Raw genomic sequence first — 7,593 nt, forward strand, 5'->3', positions numbered from 1 at the left:
CAAAATGGATACGAAAGCCTAGAAATCTTACTAAAACTCTTAAGCAGGAGTACTATTTTATGGAATAGTTTTTCTTCTCATATTAGCTAAATTCTTTAGGTACTGAAGGCCGGAGTACTTAAAAAGAAATGTTATTCTTCTTTTGCGCGATATACTTAATCTAGAAAAATCGACACACTCGCAGTGACAATCAACATGACCTTATGACAGATCGAATATTACTAAAACTGAAAACCAACTCGACGAGCAATTTTCTTACTACTGCTCCATTTCAATAGGATAAGAAAATTAATATTCTGTCCTGGCAAAATATAGATGTACAAAACAAACAAAATTTAAAAAACACCTCGTACTCTGCCTGCATATATATAGCGAAATAAGCCGAAAGCTGTCTCCAAAGGGAACATGTTACCAACCCATTCATGGGAACAAATGCTTTATAGCATATTGTTTGAGAGATTTAAATTTAGAGGCATAACAAGTCACAAACATCAAAAGAAGTATCGCGTACTTTGCCAATGGAAGATAAGAAAACCAATAATAAAAGCTCTCTTTTAGTAAAAGAGAGCAAAGTTTTGTACACGAGAGGCGTCAAACGCCATGAGTTACTGCAAATATTTCAACAATAAGTTAGACATTGTGTTTGCGCCTGCAAATTGGAATCTCTATTGTGCGCTCAATCGTGTTTACTACCTTAACTTGAAAAGTTTATTCCTTCTCATTGTTATCAATTTTAAAGGTAATGTAGTATTTAAAGTCACGACAACCACCTGCATTTATCTCTCACTATCTCCTTAATACTGTCTTCCTTCCCCTGCAGTTAACAATACGTAAAAGTCAACACCTACGAAAGAAGCACAGCGGGCAATGGGCAAATAAGAAGGTACGGATCATACGCTACAGGAAATATGATCTACGTCGTAATAAGTTACATAAATGTCACAAAATTGCTTTCAAATATTTATTTGACACTTGTCCAAATGTAATAAATTTATGTCGGAAATTTTTTGACATTTATTTTAATGTCGGAAAAAAATTTACGACATTTATTTATTGACTTTTATGAAAATGTCACTTTAAAATTTGTGACATTTCCCATAATGTCGATAGGTTAAAACTGGTTTCTAACTTATATTTAGAAGTGTCGGAAAATTCTTGAGTTATTAGCGACACTTGTACAATGCATATTGCTAATGTCAAAATTACTCATTGACATTTGAGAGGGCAATTATAATATAAATATAAAACTAATATTATACGTTGCTATACATGAAAGTATAAACATCAAATTTCTAAAATAAATACCTATAAATGTCAATAAATATATATAATTTGAACTGTAATAAAATGAGTAAACAAAAAATCTCTGTAACTAATTACAAGAATGTATTTGTGAATAGCAGCACATCCTTACAATTAAACAATGGTAGAAAGAAACTATTAGGCTGGATGGATACAAGCAAATTCTGTAACAGATTTTTTCACTTCCTCAACTCTTTCTTCCACTTTTTCTGCTACATCCCTTCAGCTCCAATTTCCTTGCGCTTCCACCCATTTGACACTATTGAATTGAGACAACAAGGTTGTCTGAGGTAGTCAACCTATGTTTTCATAAACTAGGAAATAAATTTGCAAGTGATTGAAAGTCAAAAGAAGATCGCATAATCTACATGGAAGAACGATTTAATAAAATGAATTTATATACTGCAGCGATTGTCACGAGTATCCTTATAAGATTACTAATTGAAGTATTCCACAAGCTATTTGCCACCAACGAACAAATTCCCTTAGTAAAAACACATAATTTTAAGAAAGATGTCATATGGCCATCAAATTTACAAGGACCTTACCATAAGTTGCCATACTCTGGACTTTCTCACTGCAACTCCATAAACAATAGGAAAGATCATAGTGTTTAAGAAGCTCTATCAGGCATTTTGTCAAACAGCCGTAGAGCATAAATCTGTGAATGTAATACCGCCATTAGCATATTGTGTAATAATACCCCACACAACTTCCATTCAAACAAACATATCTCCAAATCACCACACAATCACAACCACAAAATAAAATCAGAACATAGATTAAGCTTCAAAACCCTAAACTCTCAATTCCTCTGCTGCAAATACATAGGACACAGGCAAATGCAATAAATATGATTGAAATCCTCTGAGAAATCAAAACACTCGCAAGAAATAAGGAAGAATTTGAATCCAATCAAGAGATAAAGAAAAATGCTAACCTAGAGTTATTCCAATGCACAGTAGACAAAGAGAAGGAAATACGGAATTAAGCAAGAAGAGAATACATTTCAAACTGCTATTCCTGAAGGATTTTGAGATTCATGGTTGGGGTGTAAGGATTCGGACGGGATAGAGAAACTGGGGAGGGGGAAAATGAACTTAATTGTTCTAAGAGAGGGAGGTTGCGGAGTAGGGTTTTTTAGAGATTTGAGAGGGAGATTTGGAAAAAAAAATCTCTTTCTTTTTTGAAACTAGTAACTTTTTTTGACATTTGCCGTACATATCACTAATTAAATGTCATTTTATTCTTAATTATGTGACATTTCTATCAAATGTCACAGTATTTCTGTCATTTGTCATCAAACGTTAGTATTTTTGCCACATTTTGTTAACAAATGTCACGAAATGAACTTTCTCCCTACATTTATTATAAATATCACTAATTAAATGTCGTCATAGCTCATATTTCCTGTAGTGATATACCTTTTTTTCTCTTTTTGTGAAAGTACCTCTTGATTGCCATTGAAGCATAACCCTTGATCCTGAGGAGGTAGGCATCTGCCTAGGTGTGTCCCAGAATTCATCATCATTTTGAAAGTGCACTTCATGCCTTATATGATCAGCAATATCATCTGGAAAAAGACTGCTCCAGTAGTTGTTCATTCTAGCCATCCTCATTCCTCAATTCTGCTACTTCTTGAAGATCTTCATTAATGTAAATGTCTGGAGGTAGTACATGATACAAAGCACCAAGATGAGTCCAATTCTCATGCCATACATTTGTAGAGCCCCTATTCATCTCCCAAAGTACTTCATGCTCCACTTCCTCCCTTGCTTCCAACATTTTCCTCCATATATGTGACCCCTCTCTAAATTAAACCATTGTAGGTATCTCCTTCTTGCAATATTTATTCCACATGAAATTGGACCATAAGGATTTGGATGTCCCGAACTTCCACCATAACTTAGAAAATAAGCTTTGGATACATCAAACAATGACCTAAAACCTAGTCCACCCTCATCTTTAGGTAGACATAGGTTTTGCCATTTAGTCTAGTGCCTGTTTCTGCCTTCTTCCTTTGTACTCCAAAAAAACCTAGCAAATGTCTTATGTAGATGCTCTAATATGTTATCGGGAGGATCCAACACTAACAGAATGCGTGTAGGCATGCTTTGGAGCACACTTGATATGAGTGTTGCTTTACCTCACTACAAGAAATACACCTTATTGTGGCAACCAATGTCGCTACAAAAGCCCCCAAAGTCGCCACTATAAACATATAGCAGCAACCTTGGACTCGCTGCATGTATTCCCGTTACTGAAGGTTATTTGTGACGACCTTTGGTAGTTTCCACAAAAAGCAACAATTTGTGGCGACTAAACTCGCCACAATAAGTAAGCAAATACTCCTGATAATGGCTTTTAGTGGCGGCTTTAGTCGTTACAAAACAAGCGTACATTCAGCAGCAAGTCTCCATCGCCAAAATAAGCAAATACCCCCGGAGAATGGATTTTACTGGCAACTTTAGTCGCTACAAAACCATGGAACCTTCAGCAGCAAGTCTCCGTCGCCACAATAGCTTGTTGATTAGTGACAACTTTAGTCGCCACAAGTAGGTTTTTCTTGTTAAAAAAAATTATGATGCTGTAATAGTTTTACAAATATTTCTCAAATGTGTTGGAATAATCCATAACGTTAGAAGAGACACAGATAAAGACATTTCTCAAACGAAGTTGTACCAGAGCTTTTTATTAACAAATTCATAAAATATTGTAGTTTTACATATACATGAAATGCACAAAAGAACAAAGATAAATATAATGTTTTGGAGCTCCTCCTTGGCTAGCACCATTCCCTCCCCCCTAAAGAATATGATTTTGGAATTCAACTAACAAACATTCATGTCCTAGATGCAGCCAAAGGTGGGAGAGAAAAAGCCTGACCAAAAGCAAGTTAGGATAATATTGGCAGCTACCATTGTTCCGCTCCTTGGTACTGCCCAAAAGAAGGTGCATCATTATCCTTTGCCCATACTTTGGATAGATTAGTAACTACCTACAAAGAAAATTCAAGGAGATTTATTAGACAACACATTCAGATACCATTAATATGGAATGGTGACTAAAATCACTCTCTTTCATTTGTAAGTCCCCAAACTTTAAACTAATCAACTGAAAAGGAACAAACTTCCTAATTAACGTATTACAGTGTGCTGTGATGGAAGTATAGTTTGACAATGTTAACATTTGAAATATTTCACAAGCGATAGAAATTAATGTTCTGTATGGAGAGTTTAACATCTCCACTGCCTTCGTGCTTTAATCTCATTGAAATAAGATGTGCACTTCAAGAAAATGTTATATCCTATGAGATAAAAATTTGGCAGAGCATATAAATCCTATCTCTTTCTCCATAGCAATAAGGTCAACCATGAAACTTAAACATCCCCACGTTTATCAAATGTCACTGAATGGTGAAAAAAAAAATACAAATTGCAGAAGTAAAATTTAGCTGCGGCAACCACTAATCATTGGTATATAACAATTATAGCAAACAATGTGGTACTTCAATATACTCTACAGTTGTCCACTATTTATAATATAAATAACAAAAGGAGGCATCTTATCAAAGGTTGAACTGGACTAAGAGTGAAAGAGAAAATCTTACAGAGAATTCAATGGCACTCAACAAATCCCAGGTTTTGGTGAAGTGGTTTCAGCTACTTTTTATTTGAGCACTTGTTATAAATTCTAGATATTTCAAGCATCCATTACTAATGCCACGAGTTAACACGTGTATTTCAAACATTCACGAGTAAGCCCTTATTGGCATATATCACAAACAAAAATAACTCAAATGGACATACAATATATACAACTCAAATGAACATATAATATTTATGCATAAACTGCTCTTGCTATTCTATTTCAAATGAGATATTTGAATGTATGAGAATAACTTTAATCCAACCTTTTACTAGTTTCCAGTAGCCTTCAACATTTTTTTACAACTTAAATCTACTCTTTAAATTTTAATTTCCATCATCCCATAGACATAATGGAATTACTAAATAAACAAGTAAAAAACAATGATTGTCAATAGGAATGTTAAAGATTTAGTAACTTGGTTTTCCATCATCTTTCCGGGACCAATTTCTTTGTCCAGGTGGATTAAGCCTCCTCAGCAAAAGACAGAACCACCTTTTTTACATGAAAGATAATAGCATCTTGAAACATGATAATAACGCCGAATAATAAACTTATACAAGAAGAAACATGAGAATCATCAGTTGGTTCTCCACGACAGCAGAAGAAATGCAGCTACAAAATTAGCAAATCAAACCACAAATTAACCATACCAAAGGGGTAAAGTTCAAACATAGCTTACTTTCCCCTTTTTACCTATTTGTAGTCACCAATTCACTGATCTCCCCGAAAAAATCTAATGGAACTACTAACCTACAACCATTTAGACATATGACTAAGACAGTAGTGTATAATGCACAAGATTGTAACTTGCAGACCAACTATAAATGTATAAGTTGAACAGGCATGTAATAGTATTATCATGAAACTAGAACACTTGACTGCCACTATTCTAACATAAGCTTAACACTAATATTTAAGACACTTGGCTCTTATCATAACTCATTAACCACAAAGCATCCTACCAAAGTTATTGTACCTTAAAGTTGCTAATAAGCTGAAATATCAATTTCTTCAGGAACAAACTTCGAATACAAAATTTGCTCCAAGTCAAAAATGCTTTCGACTTAATCACATACCAACATAACTTTTCCAACTTCTACATTCTTATGGAACATCTCTTCTTATGATAAAATATGCATACTTCAGTGATACACCTAATACAAAGGTGATTAATAAGAATATAAACTTGAAAAAAGTTCATCAAGTGGTTTTCCATAAAGAGGCTACTAAAAGATTAAACATGAGAAGAAAATTGTATCAGATTTTTTAATGCAGTTCATTGACAAGTACAAATCTCCAAAAATAACATGATTATAATATTAGGATGGTAAAAATAACCTGTTCGGAGTATTGGAATAACAAACAAATAAATAGAAGTTGGTGTGACATTAAGAGCAGTTAGTTTCAATTTGGCCAATTACCTAGTGATGAATCTGATTAGATGGGCATAATAAATCAACTATCCAAATATATGTGAATCACGTATTCTCTTTTCTCTGAAAAATCACAAGATGGAATAAATCCCCAAGTCTATTTTTCTTTCTAATCTTAAATAGGCTATCATCAAGGGAACAAATGAAGCAAATTAATACAAGTTATCACTCAAAGACCTAATTTCTAGGCTATCATAATCAAACTAAGGGAAATGGGAATTGAATCTTTCGAAAATTACCTAGAACTTAGCACTCCAAAGCACCAAGCACTGAGTAGTATTCAAGCATAAAAGCCCTAAAATTGCAAAAATATATTCAAACCCAGTAGTTTTAAAGCTTAAGAGCACAAAGATAACATAAAAAAGAGTTAAAATCCACATAATCAGGCCTTAATTTTACACTCATAGAGGAAGGAAACAACACTAAACCAAAAATCCCTAAAGATCATGCTTACCATGAGCCTTGCGTTGCACAAACACACCAGTCACAGTCAGGTATAATAGCTTCTTCTGAATATGATGATAATTCGTAAACCATCACAATAGAGAAAAAGAGATTAGGTTTTTTCGCCTTGTGAAAACAGAGAGCACAAAATCTAGAGAGAGGAAGAAATGAGGAAGGAAGTCAGCACTCGATTCGCCAGATAATGAGACAAGAAGGAGCATGTTCACCACCGACAGTGTGTAGTCCTCTTCAGCGAGAAGCATGTTGTAGGAGAAAGGTGATTTGGGGTTAAGACGCTGGAGTGTTAGCTAATTTATGAGGAGGAGATTTGTTACTTTAGGGTTTTTGTTTTCCTTTTTTTCGTCTTTGGGGCGACTTAATATAGTACATTTAGCGGCGACACCAAGAGTCACTACAAAAGCCATTGTGTTATGTGGCGTTCACCGCACCTGCGGCCAGAATAGCCAGATACATTATATTTTGTAGCGACTCATTCATAGTCACCACTAATATTTATGCTATCAGCGGAGATAATAGTTGTCGCCATTAAACACTTATCATTTGTGGCGATAACATCAGTCGCCACTAAATATCAGATTTCTTGTAGTTCCTCCATAGGACAGTAGCTTGCCTTTCCATGAATGAAGCTTGGCTTTCACATTCTTGATGAGATCATTGCAGTACTCATTTCTCCTACTCAGGTAAAATATTGTACACACAAGGTAAGTAAATGGAAACTCAGCTCTTGTAAATCTAGTGCTAA

At 34.6% G+C, this 7,593-nt stretch overlaps 1 long non-coding RNA gene across 3 annotated transcripts; it reads right to left on the minus strand.

The window, feature by feature from the left end:
• Positions 1-1,266: 1,266 nt before the first annotated feature.
• On the minus strand, positions 1,267-7,593 carry LOC104109686 (uncharacterized). 3 transcript variants are annotated; one of them, XR_001971884.3, is made up of 4 exons: positions 6,841-7,586; positions 2,727-4,300; positions 1,851-1,963; positions 1,267-1,601 (listed from the first exon to the last, which is right to left on the minus strand). It is a non-coding gene; the product is annotated as an uncharacterized lncRNA (long non-coding RNA). The 3 variants fall into 3 exon arrangements; XR_689278.4 differs by having other exon boundaries at positions 1,851-4,300; positions 6,841-7,593; XR_011411343.1 differs by having other exon boundaries at positions 1,267-1,616; positions 1,851-4,300; positions 6,841-7,593.

The sequence above is a fragment of the Nicotiana tomentosiformis genome, chromosome 9 (genome assembly GCF_000390325.3).
Source record: "Nicotiana tomentosiformis chromosome 9, ASM39032v3, whole genome shotgun sequence".
NCBI classification, from domain to species: domain Eukaryota; kingdom Viridiplantae; phylum Streptophyta; class Magnoliopsida; order Solanales; family Solanaceae; genus Nicotiana; species Nicotiana tomentosiformis.